General features: G+C 52.2%; 1 protein-coding gene across 3 annotated transcripts in view; it reads right to left on the bottom strand.

Annotated features, from left to right (window-relative positions):
- The window catches only part of PIK3R6 (phosphoinositide-3-kinase regulatory subunit 6), a 40,880-nt gene extending 29,327 nt beyond the window's left edge, over positions 1 to 11,553 (bottom strand). Inside the window, exons 1-2 of one of the 3 annotated variants that reach the window (XM_055723238.1) lie at positions 11,487 to 11,553; positions 4,947 to 5,150 (exon numbers count right to left, since the gene is read on the bottom strand). The gene's annotated coding sequence lies outside the window, so the exon portion shown is untranslated. The remainder of the gene's footprint in view (positions 1 to 4,946; positions 5,151 to 11,486) is intronic. The other 2 variants (XM_014284602.3, XM_027813321.2) reach the window with 2 other exon arrangements.
- Between the last annotated feature and the right edge of the window lie 4,923 nt (positions 11,554 to 16,476).

Genomic DNA, 16,476 nt, shown 5'->3' with positions numbered 1-16,476 from the left:
CTTCACTGCAGGAGCTGAAGGGCTGTTTCCCCCAAGCCAACCTGAGGATCTGACATTGCATCCTCTGTGCTGCTCAAAAGTGCAGCTGACAGCTCCCAAAACGCTGTGCAATTGCTCCCCTGGGCACAGCATCGTTGCTTACACCGGGACAAACTGGTGCTGCAGCAAAATCATGCAGGGGAGTCCATCAGAGGCAGGTTTGACATCCTGTTTGCATCCTCCTCTTAAACCAGATCCATCTGCCAGTGGAGCAGCCGCTCTTTTTGGCCCTGATCCCGACCTCCAGCCCAGCTGGCAGCTCAGGTAGGAAAGCGGGACAAACGCAGCTTCCAGCCTCCAGCCCGCCTTACTGCCCAGGCAACAGCGGCTCCAGCATCCCATGAGGACCTGAACCGTGGATACACACCAAGGGCAGGGTCTGGCTCCATCTCACCTCACATCAGCCGCCGGTTAAAATGAAAACAAACCAAAACTTTCATTATGCAAGTCAAAAAAACTCAGAGATGCCCTGCCTCATTTCTGGTCTTGTCCGGACAGGCTGCCGGGGCAGCGGGGGGGCATGCGTGCTGCAGGCCAGCCTGGAGCCCCCCGTCTGCACGGATTTTTGGTTTCAGCTCAAAACCTGGCAGGGCTCATGGTTTCAGACAGCTCTGATATGAAACCAGATGCTCTCCCTCAGGCTGTCACTGCCAAGGAAACACATCTCAGGCTCAGACTCTGCTTTCCAGCAACACTTCACTGAGCCGCTTGCCTGCTGGCTGCTCTGGCGAGGCACGTCCCTGCCGGGAGACTCATGCCCATGGAAGGAGAAGGCGAGAACAGCTCTTACAGCCATTTCACTAATGAAACACCTTTGCAGCTCACATGGCAGTGGACGTTCATCTGCCCATCAGGACTGGATGAGCCCAGGAGCCCTTTGCTAAAGCTGGCGTGGAAGTTGAGCGGCTTCCTGGACACTAATGACTCTTTGGAGACTTCCTCAACAATGTCACATTTCATTCTTTCTAAGGAAAGAAATGAGTTTTCCGGAAGCATCAGCTTTTTAGATTTAGCATCTCTTTCCATTCCCAGAGTCAGCTTTGGAAAAAACAATCAGAGGGAAAAAATAAGTGCATTTTGAAAACTGCTGCCAGGTTTGCTCACACAAACAGCCCAGGCAAGTGCTGTCTGTCCACCTGAGGGGGAAATCAAAGCAGGCAGAGCTCAGGGTGCCACACGGGGCCAGCCTGGGAGAGGGCAGGCAGGGATACGGCTGCTTTCATGAGGTGGAAGGGGCTGCGGGATGGCACAGCTGCTCCCTGCCTCCATACAGCCCCATTCCCTGAGCAATCCCTGCCTTGTACAGTGCCTTCACCAGCACAGCCACTGGTGGCACAGCCACTGCTGGTACAGCCCTTCACTCTACAGACATGCTCTGTCACCAGCTGGGATAAAACAGTTTTATGTTGACAGCAAATCCTTTAACCTTCACAAAGAAATTCGGGGTTTCAACGGCAGTTTCAGGGTGTGTTCAGTATCTCGTGCTGTGGAGCAAGCAGCTCGCGCCGGGCTGCAGTGAGATGCACTCAGGTGGGAAGGAGCTGCTGAACGTGGCTGAGCTGGTGCCATGATGCCACGTTCCTGTTCCCCGCAGCACCCCGGCAGTGGCCAGGGCAGCACACCAGCACCCACCTACCTCCCCCGACCACAGGCACAACCTGGACACCAGACCGTAAGGCACCACCACATGGGTACCTGCATCCAGAAGCCTCAGTGGTGAACCCAGCGCTGTGTATAGCTCAGGTCTTTTCTCCCCAGGCGATGCGATGGTGTCCCACTGGCAGCTCTGACAGGGACATGGTTCTGTTCCCATCCACAGTGGAGGAGCTTCCACCCAGCCTCTGCTGGAAGCTGCACCCGGGGGGTCACATCTGCTGGACAGCAGAGGGGAGGGCACCAGGGCTCCAGGAGGGCACGGAGCAATTGCTCGTGGGCTTGGGGAGGGTGCACAGGAGGGGGGTGACCAGAGCCAAAGTGACCCCAGCATGTCGTGCATGGTGCCTTCCTCTGCTGTCAGCAGATGACCAAGCTAGTGGCGTTTCTTGGCATTGCTCTGGCAGTGGGGAAATGAACAATGTGACAACTGCTGGCAGGGCAACCCCCCCAGGCTAAGAGAAGCAGATTAGCAAGGAAGGGTGAGTATATAGCATTGCACCAGGAGGACAAGGCCAATAACAAGATTTAATTACATGGTGCAGGCAACAACAGAAACCACTGCTTTCAGCAGGACCATGAACACCACCAGTAACACCAGTCTGGACTGAAGAAGCACATTAGAGACTCACAAGCAAAACCCATCCCTCAGCACAGATCACTCACAACAGCAGCTCCCTTGGAGAGCTCCTGCCCAAACCATGTTTGATGGACGGTGCTGTCTTCCAAGGCATGTCGCACCTCAAAATAGAAAGACGTGACTCAGCCAACACAGCATCTGCCTTCAGAACAGCCATTAACGCCAGCAAAGCTCACAAAAGCAAGCAGGCAACTGGGGAAGCAACTCCTGAGAGCCCCCACATCTGGGTAAGAGATGTGGTCAGCGCTAGAAAGGCTGGACACAACCAGACCAGGAGTCTTCTTGGGTCAGCTTTTTCCCAAACACTTGGAGCAGGGGAGCTCTCATTTCTGGTGAAAATCTGAGCTCCCCTCTGTCAGATCCCTACTGAGGCTCAGCACACGGGGGATGCTGGCTGCAAACCCACGCAAAGGTGGCTGATAAAAGGTCATTATGGCCCTGCCACAAGCACAGCCGTGCCCAGCCCATGTATCAGAAGGTGGTGGGGAGGTGGAAATCCAGTATATCCCAGTGTGAAGGTGCACAGGGCAACCCCTGACAAATGGGCCACAGACAGGTTTTACACGAAGGTCCCTGTCACCAGTGGAGCAAGACCTTGCCCAATACAAGCAGGACTGCTCTGAGAAAGTGTTCACAGGAATCTCAGAGGGAAACCAGCTGAACACAAAAGAGAAAAGGGAAACTGCTGCAATGGGGATGTGCAAGCTGGTGCCTGGCAATGGGGAACAGTGGCCAGTCACCTCCCCCACAGCCCTTCCATGAAGCAGAGATTATTTTATTTTTGTAGCAAAACACAAGGCAATATTTCTGTTATACAACAACCTGAACGTTGTCCCTAAGGTCCAGTAAACCCATTGCTAGCTGCCCTGTGCCATCTTGCCCAGTGCCAAAAAGTCATCTCCTCCGTCTGATTTGGGGCTACCTTTGACCATGGGCTATCCCAGAATGATGGACAGGCAACAGACAGCGAAGTCTCATAGCTCTATCTCTTTAGGAAACAGGAGTAAAAGAACCAAAACATATGGTAAACTGTTTTGGGGTAGAAACACCATCACAGCTGAGCTTCATAGCAGCCCTGTGATTCTTGCTGTCCCGACAGCCCTGTGCCAGTGCTGGAGCCCCAGCAGCTCACGGCTGGCAGGGAGAGGCTGCAGGGCAGCGCTGTGCAGAGCCCAGGGCCATGAGACATATATTAATGTCTCATGGATTTGGGTCATCCACAAAGAAACTTGGAAACTGGCTGAGAAAGCCTTTAGAGCCACATGCTCACTCCATGACCGAAGTACCAAACAAGTACACACCTAAAAGTTTGCATAATGCTCAGGGGTGCTAAATCAAACCTTGAAGCCCGGAGGAGTTTGTTTCTGAGTTCAGGCTTAGTGCAGAGACAGAAAGAAAAACCGCTGCTAAGTTGCATAGATGCTCACAGAATTCCCACAGGAGGGCAACGGCATCCCAGGGCTCAGTGGTCACAGGGCAATGGCTCAGGCTCGGAGCCTCTGATGCAGCCAGAGGTTGCTGCCAGAGGATGCAGTGGAAAATACTCAACAGAGCACAGAGGGGAGGAGGACTAAAAGCTGCCTGTTGTACAGAATTGGCTCATCTACACTTTCCTGAAGCTCGGATGCCAGGCACTCCCCTTTTTGTTTCCTTTCTGGATGGGGCTGCTGCACTCTCCTCTTATCACCACTACCATTGCTGCTCCTGTCACTGCTGCCGCCCCAGGGCCCCCAAGGGACAGATGAGGCCCCAGGCCAAGGGGAGGGGAAGCTGAGCAGCCACACGCCTGCAAACAGCCAGCACCACCCAGCCCCTCCCCCCCCCCGCAGCAAAACCCAGAGCACAGCCAGCCCCGGGTGCTGGCTGCATGGGTGCTGCCTGCCCTGCGGGGCAAGGAGCGGGGAGCGGGGAGCCCCAGCAAGGCCAGGCCAGGACTGGGCACTGGCTGGGAGCAGGTCTGGGCAGGTGATTCTGTTCCTTGCAACTGGGAGTTGTTCCACACACAGCAAAAGGAATAAGCATGAGCTAGTGCTGAAACAGCCCCAAGTCAGCGATGTGCTTCGCTCACCCCATCTGGGCTGAGCAGCAAGCAGTTGTCGGCTGGCTGCGGGGTGCGCGTGGGGGCTGCATGTGCAGGGAGAGGCCAGGGGCCCTGAACGAGTGCCAGAGCAGTAACAACATCAAAACTACCCGCATCTGCTCCAGGGGTGCAGGCAGCAAAGTCCCCACTTTCCTCCCTGGGACAGGCTCCCGGGCAAGCCCTGTGTTTTCCACCAGGATCCTGATCGCTGGCAGGGTGCAGCAGGGGAAGATTACACAAATACTCCCTTCTTGCAGAGAAGCAGCACGTTCCTCTTCTCCAGCACCATCAGCGCCCCCTCCCCTAATTCCTCCTGAGAAAGGAAAGCAAACAGACCCCACTGAAGGGCTTTCCAGGGTTTTCCATCCACAGGGATGTGGCACTCATGCACACACTGCCAACCTTTAAGACATAAAGTAAAAGCATGGCCCTGGGGACCAGCAGAGCAGCAGGTCCCCCTCAAAGGAGCAGAGAGTAGACGAGACGGAGGATGAGCACTGCATTTCCCCATGCACAGACCCTTGAGCAACGCACCCTCCGGGACTCTACCTGCTTCTTCAGGGCAGGCATTGGGGAGCCCTGCAAGTCACACGTGCTCCTGAGGTGCCATCCAGCGTGGGGAGACAGAGCGGGGTCCCGCAGGAGTCATCGCAGGGTCCACTCTGCCTGGCGACGAGGGTCAGTGGGTGCTGGGAGAGAGACGGGGTGGCTGTCAGGCTCCGCAGCACACTTCAAAGTCTGCAAAGCGAAAAGGGAAGCGCTGAAGTTATTTCAAGACAACTTCCTCTTTCACAGAGCAGCCCCTCAAGGAGAAAGCTGTCCCCACACGGGTCGCACTCGCCTGGGGCTCTGTGGACGTGCAGGACCAGGTGGAAGAAGGCTTAGCCGTGCCCTGCCTCTAATCCCCCAAAACCAGCCGTGCAGGTCAGGCTGCTCTGGGACAAGCCTGTCCCGTGGCAGACGTGGTGAGCCCTGGTGCTGGCACAGCCTCTGCCATGCCACCCACCACCCCGCACCAGGGCAGCTCCTGCGGTGCTGCTGCCCCAGCCGAGGCAGGAGGGTGCCTGAGGCTGCATACCCAGTGCCTCAAAATAAACAGTGTTGCTACGAGAGACAAGGAGGAGTCTGTCCAAGGAGAGACTTTTCCAGCTTCCCGTTCCAAGCACAGTGTTTTGCGCCTCTGCCAGCACCTCCCATCCAGAGCATCTTGCACACATCTGCTTTTGCTCAATGCCAGCCCCTGCAGCTGCCCAGTGCAGCCCCTGCCTGCTGCCAGCACGGGGATGCAGTCCAGGCAGGGGATGCTCAGCCCCTTTTGGAACACTAAGTCTGACATTGCGTTGACAGAGGTGTTGGCTGCATGTTGGTTGGAGCAGGTCTGGCTGTGCTCAGCAGGGCGTCACATTGTCACCACTTGTGACTCAGTGTCAGGAGCGCAGCTCCCGGGATGAGCCCAAATGGGGCCCCGGGTGAGGCTGCTCAGGGCTGCTGAGGTCTAGCAGTGCCCTGACGCTCAGGTAAGGCTGAGACCCATTTGCACAAGCCCAAAATGGCACATGGGAGGGATGCATGGACCAGCCCAAACCAGGAGATAAGTGTTCATCCCTATTGGAGGTGGGGGCAGGGCTAGGGGCAGCCCTCCAGCTCTGGTGGAGCATCGGTGCACACCCCCACGCTGCACAGCACAAAGTGCTCGGGAAAGCTCCATAGCATCATCCGAGCCCTCCAGCCAGCGACTGCCACAACCAGTGCTGTCCCCGCTCATGGCCAGTGCCCTGCTAGATCAGCTCCTCACCCCAAGTGTCATCTACAGCAGTGCCTGATGCGCTGAGCTTTTCTGGGGTGAGCAGGTTAGGGGAGAAAGTACTTATAGAGGGAGCGTGGGAACTGCAGCTGATACTGTATCACTTCCTATCTTCTTTTACATGAGAAAAAGCATTAGGTATAGTTACATACCTGGGGCCCAGATTTAAAAATAACCTACTTCCTTCCTGACTGGGAGAGAAAGGCAGGAGGAGGCAGTTTAACTGGCTGTCAGCGTTACTTGCATTCAGTTCCTACTCGTGCTGGTGCCAAGCTGCTGAGCTGAGCAGCATCCCCTTCCCCCGGTGGGCTCGCCTCCCCGAGCAGCCATCCTGCAGGCAGGAAGGCTCCAGGGAAACAACAGCAGCACACAACAGCAGATGATAACATCCTCATTTCCCCTGTCTTATTTTCATTCATATTCACTCCCATTCATGAAGGATGCACACACGTGTCCTGGCCCCGGTACAGAACTGCTGTAGAGCACATCGGCACCAGTGGACCCCAGACCAGCCCTGTGGGCAGCACAGTTGTGGCATATACACATGGGAACCCATTTGCAAAACTTTGTCACTGCTAGCACCAGAATTAACTTCGTCAGCCTGCTCGAGCTAAGGTTTTGGGCATCACTGTTAAACAGCTTATTGTCCTGTGCCTGTCCATCAGTTCTGATGCCATGTTGCATCTGTCCTTCCTCCACAGGAGTTACCCAGCATGCAGGAGCTCTGGCCGCAGGCAGGAACTACCACACAGATACTGCTTCCCATGCAAATGCCAGAGAAAAGCGAGCTGTGAAGCCAATGCACTGGCACGACTGGGAGTATGAGCCCCACACGATTGCATAGGAGGGGAAAAGAGTGGCACCGGCTGCACTGCTTTGTTGGATGTGCTATAGCCTTGGTGATGCTTCACAAGCATCTTTCAAGTCCAGGATCTCCCACTTGTTCCTGGATGTTTTCACTTCTCACCCCTCAGCTGGCCACTGCAGGTGCCAAACTTCATCCCCCGCCCCTTATTCTTGCTGGAATTGGATTCTTTCCTGCTGCACAGCTACAGACGGAAGATACCAGTGAGCTTCCTCAGACAGTTGCTGTAGCACACAGCCAGCACTCCCCTCATTGCCATCAACTTTGGGATCCCAACCCAAAAGTCATTTGGCTAAAGGGCCCTTCTAGAGACCTTCCCTCCTGCTTTTTCTGTACCCGCTGTCTCTAGTCATAGCGGCAGCTGGATTTCAGCATCAGCCCTGCCCCGAGCCCAGCGTTGTATTCTCTTGTGGCAACACATGTGATGGGGAGGAAGGGGTTGGTTCTCCGTATTTTCTGTATTGAGCTGCCAGTTAGCCACTGATACCATTCAACACTGAAACACAGCTGACCATCACCCTGAGAACAGAACAGGGAACGCTCAAATCACCTCAGATAACATCACACCTCTGCCAATTTGTGCTGCCAATGGCAAGAGGAAGAGCCAGGCATAACGCTGCTCAAACAAAGGCTGCAGTCAGAAAACAAAAATAAAAAAAAATAATTTAAAAAGAACTAAAATAAAGTAGAGAGAGAACCTTTGTGTGGCAAGCACTATGGATCAGGTACAAAACAGTTCGTTGTCCCTGCAAACACTGTCCTCTGTGATTTACAGGTATTGCAGGAGCACCATAACGAGCGGTGCCTGTGCATGACCGGGATACACAACAGTTTTGAACTGGTCTGAATCTCCCTCCCATGGAAGCAGTCTGTCTCCTGAAATAAACAGAAAGAGCTTACCTGAAGCCCTAATTCTGGAGGGGCTTTCCAGTCCGGAGGGGAATTTACTGCCCAGACAGGGGCTTTCCTGCAGTGGGAGCAGTACGCAGCCCTCTCTCCTCTCGAGATGCTACAGCCGCTGCCAGCTGAAGCCCTGCCAGGGCACAGCTCCCTGCCGCAGAGCGCGGTGCACAGCGGGCCAAGCCGCACCGGCACGGCCAGGGCTGGCTGCCTCCTACCACCATGCTCCAGCCCCAGCAGCTGCCCATGGGCCCCTGTGCCCACAGCCCCTTGCTCAGCACCACCCCTGGGGGGGCCAAGGGGGGGCCAGCGGTGATGCCAGCACTGGCAGCAAGCGGGCCTGGTGGAGATGGGGCTGTTTCTCCTCCCCATCGTGGTGCTGACTTTCCGTTCCCATTTTGGTCACTGGTCCACACCCTGCAAACACACAGAGGCTCCTGTCAAAGGGGAGCTCTGGACACCTCTCCTCCTGCCCTGGTTTCTATTCAGGGATGCTTTACTTTAACTTTCCATCATCATGTGGCAGCTTTAATAAGACACCTAGCAAGTCGGCCAAGTTTCTGAGGGAAGCAAAGGTATTTGTGCAAAGAAAAAGATGCTGTTTGAGCTCTACTTCTAAACCACCTATCCTGCAGGGAAGCTTCCTCCTGATAGATGTCCAGATCCTCAGTGCTTTAATCAATGGATGAATTCTCTAAAGTTTATAAGGGAACAAACAGATCACAAACCAAGCAATATTTTGATGTTGCACCTCTGGTTTCCCACCCGGGAATTCAGCCCAATTCTCATTTTACTCCAGCTTTAGCAAATATAGAAGAAGGGGGGTTTGGGGAGGGGGAAAGCCAAGCAAACAGCCAGCTCGATGGTATTTAAGTTGCCTTTTTCATTTCTCTAAACTAAGCTATAGCCAACTTTTTTTTTCCTTGAATAAAACTCATAATAAGGAGATAGCAGCAGAAGATAATAATAATAACAACAACAACAGACTTCTTTTCTAGTCTGATCAGCATCTCAGTATGCCCTGCACGGGTGGAAACTATCTTACTTGATAAAGACTGTACAGGTACCAGCACCAGCAGACACAACCACTCACCTACAGGTTAATTACAGGTTTGAAAATCCAAGCAAATTGATTGTGATAAGCATGAGCAAACAACTGATAAGAAACCAGCAAGGTTTGCCTTTTCATCCTGTTCAGAGACCAGCTCTGGCCATCCTCAGGGCTGCAATTACACACCTGGTATCACAACCCACCCAGCAGCGCAGGTGATGGAAAACCCACAGTGAGTCGAGGTCACCCACTTGTGAACAGAGAGCCGTGTGGCACCCATGGGAGCGGGGCCGCTGGTGGGTGCCACAGCTGCCTCATGCCGATGGCTGGGCACGCTCTGCTCTCACGGGGAGTCAGTGACTTGCCAGTGCCGAGGAAGAGATGAGCTACTGAAATGGTGAGAGATGGCTTTTTGTCCAAAACTGTAAGTGCTGCATGCACATACGCCAAGGGCTCTAGGCTTCCACTGCCTGCAGCTCACACCTCCCAGGATCTTTTTCCCAGAATTTACAGCTCTCCCATGAATACCAAGGTGACAGTTTTGGAATGAGACCAAATTCTCGGTATTGGTCCCGCCAGCGATAATGTGCAATAGGAAACAGCTCTCCTTAATCACAGGCACTCTGCTCAGCTCCTTGAGCTGATAAGCTGAGTGGAGAAACTGTTTCTACAGCTGTTTTTCAGGACCAACAAGTGGGGCTTGAAATGCTGCTTAAGCTTCCAGCCTGCTGCGTAAGGGAGAGAAAGGGGCAGGTTGTTGCTTAATCCCAAGGTTTGCCACTTCCCAGAATCCCACAACAGGGCTGGACCCAGAAACAGCCCCCAGAGTATGCCCGAGGCATGATGACCAGTGCTGCTCCCCCCGCCTGCCCACCCTGCCCGCTCCCCCTTCCTAACCTGAACGCGCCTTGCAACATCCCCTATCACCAGCCTTCTCCAGTGGAGTCTAAATATTACATCCCCTCTCAGAGGCCACGTTGTCCATCTTTTGGCAGTTTGCAGAGGAAAGAGGGTGGACCTGGCTGTTTCATGCCAGTAGTGCTCCTCTTTATGCCGGTAGAGCCTGACCCACGACACCCGGGTGGGGTACAGCAGCTCAGAGCCAGCCTGTGACCCCCAGCATCCCCACAGTTTTTTCAGCAGAACCGTCGCCTCCCCAGCTGCTCCCCAGCCCTCTGTCAGTCCTGTTCCAAGGGGAAACCTGGTGCTTGTCCCTGTTGAACAGCAACCTATGGAGAGGTTAAAAACCTGGACTGAGCTCCATTCACTTTAAATCCCAGTTCTCTACTGCACTCGCTTCCTGCACAGGTTCACCTATGAAGGTAATTCAGATGTTTTTTGCTTCATCTCCTGTCTCATTAAAGAATAGATTGGAACACCCCACCAGCAGGACAGGCCCTGCACAGCCACCTTCCTCCACCCTCCCAGCTTGGCAATGAACTCAGACTGTGGCTGACGGCTTGCGGTAAATGCACCAGCTCTGTTTCCCCCCATCCCTTACAGGCAGCACAAGAGGTGGCGGCAGAAACTCCATCATGTTCAGACAACTCCTCAGCATCCTCAGGTTTCATTGTGCTGCCATAGGAGCAAAACCACATTTGTTTAAGCTTGGTTTGGTTCTGATAAATCACTCCCTTCCCTGTCATTTCCAGGTACTTGCAAAGGGTTGGTTTGCGCTGGTATTTTCCCAGCAGCTGAATTAAGCTGAGAGCGCTCCAGCTCCTTCCCCCTTTCCAAAAGCTGGTCCTTCAGTTGTCCTTCTCCAGTCTCGCAATCTCACTTTTTCTCCACCCATTCCCAAAAGTCACTGAAAGAGGGAGCCCTTAGCTGAGGCCAGAAGCACCCTGGCAGGAATTGCTGCACGTCAGCTGATTTAAAGCACTTCACATTCCTGAGTGCACCTGCCTTGTAGGGGGACCTGGCCCTGTGGCTGACAGTTGTACTGAAGCCACCAGCTCCCAGCTGGACTCTTCCCAGTTCACGCAAACATGTCTTTGAAACTTTCAACATCATCCATCTCCATCAAGGACCTGACCAGTTTTTCCTTGTCTCCTTGTCTCACTGCTAACATGCTTACAGGACGAGCATAAGTTGCTATCCTGCTCCTGGAGCCCAGTGTCTCATTTTCCTCTCCTGACACTGAGGTGCTCCTGTGTTTGCTGTTTGTCACCTGCTTTCAACCCAGCACCTCAGCCATGTCCTCCTCGTGGCAGGTCAGCGAGGAACCCACAGCTTAGCCAGGTGGGTCTGGCACCATCTGTCCTCTTTCCTCCACGATGGCATGACCTGCATGTGTAGGATGAGGGAAATGGTACTGTCCCCTTGGGTGAACCATAGGGAGATCTTCTGATGTCACCCAGTGTAACTCAGGGAGTGCTGAATGCTTTCAGAGATACAGAAAGTTGCTTCCTGAAGAAGCAGGAGTGTTTGCTGATACCAACCATGCTTTCTTACCTTTGTAGTTGTGAAGAATTTCCCCGCTTGAATCCCTTTGTTGGCGTTGACTCATCACTGCTGGGTCTCTCTCTGCTTCACAGGCCAGCTCCACATTTCTTAAAAAGGGACATCACAACTAGGTAAAACAGGTTTGGTTTACATCAACAACATGACAGATTCTTATTGATTTACAATTTCATTTTTCTCTTCTCATTTCTTCACTGCTGGGGATCTTCTAAAAATTCAACACCTTAGGGATTTTATTTCTTGGGGCTTTTTAAAGCCAGGGATGGAGAGCCAGGAAAAGAAGATAGACAGGAGAAACCACAAAGGAGAAATAATAAATCATGACATATGAACCTTAAAAATTTCCCAGAGAAAAAACAGAATTTGAGAGGAATAGGTGAAGCATCTCTTTCTAGCACCCTGCAATGTAACGATTACGCCTTTTAAGTTACTTTCCCATTTTTTTCAATCCGCTCCATCTGCTGGCAGCCAAAAATCATCTTCCCCTCCACTGTGGGAACACCCTAGCAGTCTTGGTGAGAGGAGATGAGGCAGCTCCTCCAGGGCCTCTCAGTGGGTGAAGCAGCACCAAGCCCCAACATGCGTGGGGCTGGCCGTGGTGGTGCTGCAGCAGGAGCAGGCATCTCCACCCCAGGCACCCACAGGGCTAACACGGCCCCCACCCATATCCCACTGGGGGCAGAGCTGAGTGTGTGCTGGAGCGAAACCTTCATGGTCAGAGGGTTTTTGCTGCCTGGCTGCAGAGCAAGGGGCTGGTTAGGTTTCTCTTTTTTGTTTCCATGAGAGAGACACTTTACATAAGGAGCATGCATATGCAACGTCCACCTACCTGCTCTATCTGACCAGCACATGTTAAAAACCAAACCATATCTATCTATATTACATTAATTACTATACTTAATAAGTAACAAAGATTCACACTGCACACATATCTGTACTTTTTTTTTTTTTTCCCATAGAAAGCACGTGGAACTATTTTACAGGCTAAAAAGGAATGAAGTGTGTCATTTATACTACAGCACATACATGCATATACATACACACAAGCTGAATATGTATGTTATAGAAATAGTTCATTGATAGGTGTGCAGGTAGACGGATCGATGCAGTTCTGTGTATTTCCTGGCGTGGTTGTACGCACAAGGGGTATTCAAAGGCTTTAAAATGACTAATAGACGACTCAGTTCATGCGGATCGGAGTCCCACAACTTGCATATTTAGACACACCAGTCATACCAGGAGAGTTCAGAAAACAAGTCTCACTATCTTAAACTATTTGTAAACACATTCTAACAGAGAGTGAGACATGCATCACAACTTCCCTTAGCCATGTTTTGCAATCACTAATCAACTGTAGCTGTTACCTACGCCCACTCTGCCTGGCAGTGAAGAGCGTGACTTACCAGCAGCAGCCACCCCCCCCGGGCACCCGTCCCCACCAAGGGACCTCCAGGCTCCAGTGAAATGAAATACTCAGGCAACTGCTGAGAGCCATACCTGGGGAGTCAGGGCTGTGCAGGATCGGTCTGTTCCTCCATCCTGCAGGTGCAGTCCTCGCAACACCAGTGTGCTTGGCTGCCTGAGCCACCCTGCTTGAGGTCCTCTTTACGGATGGAAACACCAGCTAAATACACTGCATTGCACTTCCCATTGCTGTCCAGGAAGTTTTATGGAGTCAAACCCAAGCCTAGGTTATCCCAGAGGTGGGTAAACACCACAAAATATTTTTTTTGTGCTTGCTTTGATTTGCATTTCAGTTTTTGGGTGTCTTTGGCTGTCAAACCTCAGCCTTTGCATTTCTTTCTGCAAGTGCTGCAGGGGAGATGCCGTGGAGGGGAGAGGGGTTTATGAGGGCACAGATGCAAATTTGGAGGAAGGCATGATTGGGACTGGTGCAGAAAAGCCCACCCCATTTTTCCCATGCACTCAGCTGTCTGCACCAACCGGCACAGGCACACAGGCTACAGGATGCCTGCTGCATCTGAAGACACTGATAATTATGCAATTTTGCATCGTTAGCACACCGTTACTGTTCTCAAATGAATTCTCCCTGCTAGGAAAACTGTTCCTCATGCAGACACAGGGAACCTTGTTAACTTTTAATTGATCATTGATTAGCACAAGTAAGATAAGGATAGTGGAGCAACAGGCATTGCCAGGGGAGATAAACAGCCGCCGGCAGCCCAGAAATATTTCACTTGTCCAGCTCCACTCTCGTTAGGCCTGAGCAAAGGTCAGTCCCAAGACAAATGGACTCAGATGCCCTTTTCAGTCACAGGTGCTGGCCAAAACCGTTAAGAAATCAGCAAAATTCACAGAAATTTCCCATCTTTTCTACTTTACAACTGGCTGTAAGGGCAGCTAAACCATGCACGTGAGAAACAGCCGTGATCTACCAGCCCAGAAACCTGCAGCCGCAAAAGGCAACCAGGGCAGGGAATCTGGCGGGAGAAGATACCCCTTGGATTTTCTTCTGCTTGTCCCTTTTCTTTTGAAAGTGCTGGAAGGTCCTTTGACAACCCCCTCTGGGTCAGGCGGACCCTGTCCCCCGCCGGCAAGGTGAATTTGACTGTCGTGCCATGGCTTGGTTAGCCGGTCACCGACCCGCAGGCAGGGAGCCAGGCTGGGGGCTCGCTGCCAGCAGGACCCGAGCTGTCCCCAGGCACCTCCTCGTCGGCTGAGGGTAATCGGAGATACAGCGACGGGAGCAGCCAGAAAGGAGAGGACGGTGCTTGTGGGTCTGTGACCTCCAACCAAGGAGACACCCTAATCCTGTAATGACACGTGGGGACTGGGAGCTGCTGGGAAGCCTGGCTCTGCTCTCTACTATTTCTTGCTACAGCTGAGAGAGCAGATGAGCACCTTTGGAATACCTCCTTGTAAGACATCCCCTGGAAACAGCCTGGTTCAGGTCCCATAACCCAAATCCCCAGGATCCCTGCGGGCTTCCACACCCTGGGTTGTCCCCCACCTGCTGGTCTCTTGCTCTGGGCCACCTAGAAATGACACCCACGAAACTACACATCTACCAGGAAACAAGTACAAGAGGAAGGTTGGCCATGGCAATGCCAACAAACAAGTAACTGAGCACGATTTGGGGTCAGAGGTGCTGAGCTGCACAAGTGCGTGGGCAGGTCCTGCACCCAGGCAAAGTGCCCCATCGCCAGCTGAATGCTTAGGCTGGTTTTGTCCCAGCACACCATGTCCAGGTGCAGATTCCAGCTTTCTCCAGGCAGCAATCCTGATCCTGTGCCTGGCAGGCCACGTGAACTTTGCAAACAACCTTTTTCCCCAACGTAACAGTAAAGCTGAAGAAAAATCAGTCCAAACAAATTCCGTGTTGAGGAGTGAATGCCTTTTTTCCCCTTACCCAATGTCAGGTTGGTGAGGCTTCAAGATACAACTGTAATTGTTTGGGAGCATTCATCATGCCCCACAGCAATGTCTCCATGCAAACAACCTGATGATGACCTACATAGACCACAGAAGGTAGGTTTGATTGCCCATCTGCCAGAAAGAGGAGGGCACCTGCATTTTCTAACTTTCAGGGGAGAATCTTAACCCCTGCAACAGTGGATCCAGGACAGGCAATCTCATCCCTGCCTACTGATCCTAATTCATTCTGTATTTCTAATTAGCCATCAGATCAGGAACAGCCACTCAAGGACCCTTTCTCTGGATGAGCATTGCCTCCTCTTGTTCTTCACCTTACACACTAGAACATCTTCATCCCTGAAGCTATTCAGACGTTGCCTGGACCCTGAGCAACCTGACCGACGCTGCCTGCATGCGTTAAGCTCTTTGCTTTCTGCCAGCACTGAGCCGTGGTGGCTCTGTGGTGAGACACTTGGCTCTCAGCCGACTCCTGTGGCACACTGGTACCCAACACAAGCATCCACACCTAGATGGCTCCTGGTGGAGCTGGCAGGGAGAAGCTTGGGTGATGACACCAGTAAAGATGAGAAGCACCCATGCACAAAGCACCATTGGAGAAGAGCAGAGGATGGAGGGTCACCACCAGTGATGGGTGGCGAGGAGCCACCCCACAGCACGTTCCCACACCACATCTCCATGTCCCACCCCACCAGCAGCAGAGCATGTCCCATTCCAGCTGTGCCGAGTCCAGCAGCTCCAGCTGAGGTGGCTGTGGGATGATAACCCCTGACAGAGCAGGGGACCATCTGGAAGTGCCAGTGCCGCTGCACCCTGATAAATTAACACATACCAAAACCCGCAGGGCGCTTTATTTTGGGTAAAACCTATCTCACTTGGGAAGCTCAATATAAGCTGGTGCCTCCAGCCTGAAACGCTGAACACACCTTACCCACTGCTTTCCCATCCTTCACAGGCAGGCTGCAGACCAGCTCAGCTTTGGTGCTGCAAGAGCAAAAAGGGTTGATTTGACCATATCTGCAAGATGCAAACTAGTGTTAAATAGCCTAGCCTTAACCCAGCCTTGCTTATTTTATCAGCAGCTGTTTGCTAAATCTTTTGTACTTACAAGAACAAAACCCTCAGCTATGCAGCACTTCAAGGACCAATCTGAACCCTGAGCCTAAACTTTTCGTCATGCATGGTTTTAGAACAAAGTACTTTCTTTCTGTTTGGGATTTAAGCATGCATGTTCCTCTTTCATCTTTTCTTCTTAAAAGAGAAAAGAACAGGGAAGGGGGATTTATGGTTTAGGATTTGGGGGTTTTTTGTTTGTTGGTGAGAACAAACAAAAGCAGATTATCATTCCAGCTCAGAAAACATTTGCCTTACTTGCCTTTTCAAAAGACAGTTTTCTTTTTATTTAAAAAATACCTTTTGTTATTCTCTAACCTGAAAAAAAAATTATAGCTAATCTTTAAAAAAAGTGCTCATTAACAAAAGTTACTCTCATCTGGTTTTTTGGCTCATCTGAGCTGAAATGACTTTTCTCACATTGTTTATTTGATTACAACACACTGGCCTCCCACCTACCAACTAAGTCTCTTCC

The sequence above is a fragment of the Falco cherrug genome, chromosome 1 (genome assembly GCF_023634085.1).
Source record: "Falco cherrug isolate bFalChe1 chromosome 1, bFalChe1.pri, whole genome shotgun sequence".
Classification (NCBI taxonomy): Eukaryota; Metazoa; Chordata; class Aves; order Falconiformes; family Falconidae; genus Falco; species Falco cherrug.
This window is presented reverse-complemented; position numbering and strand designations above follow the sequence as displayed.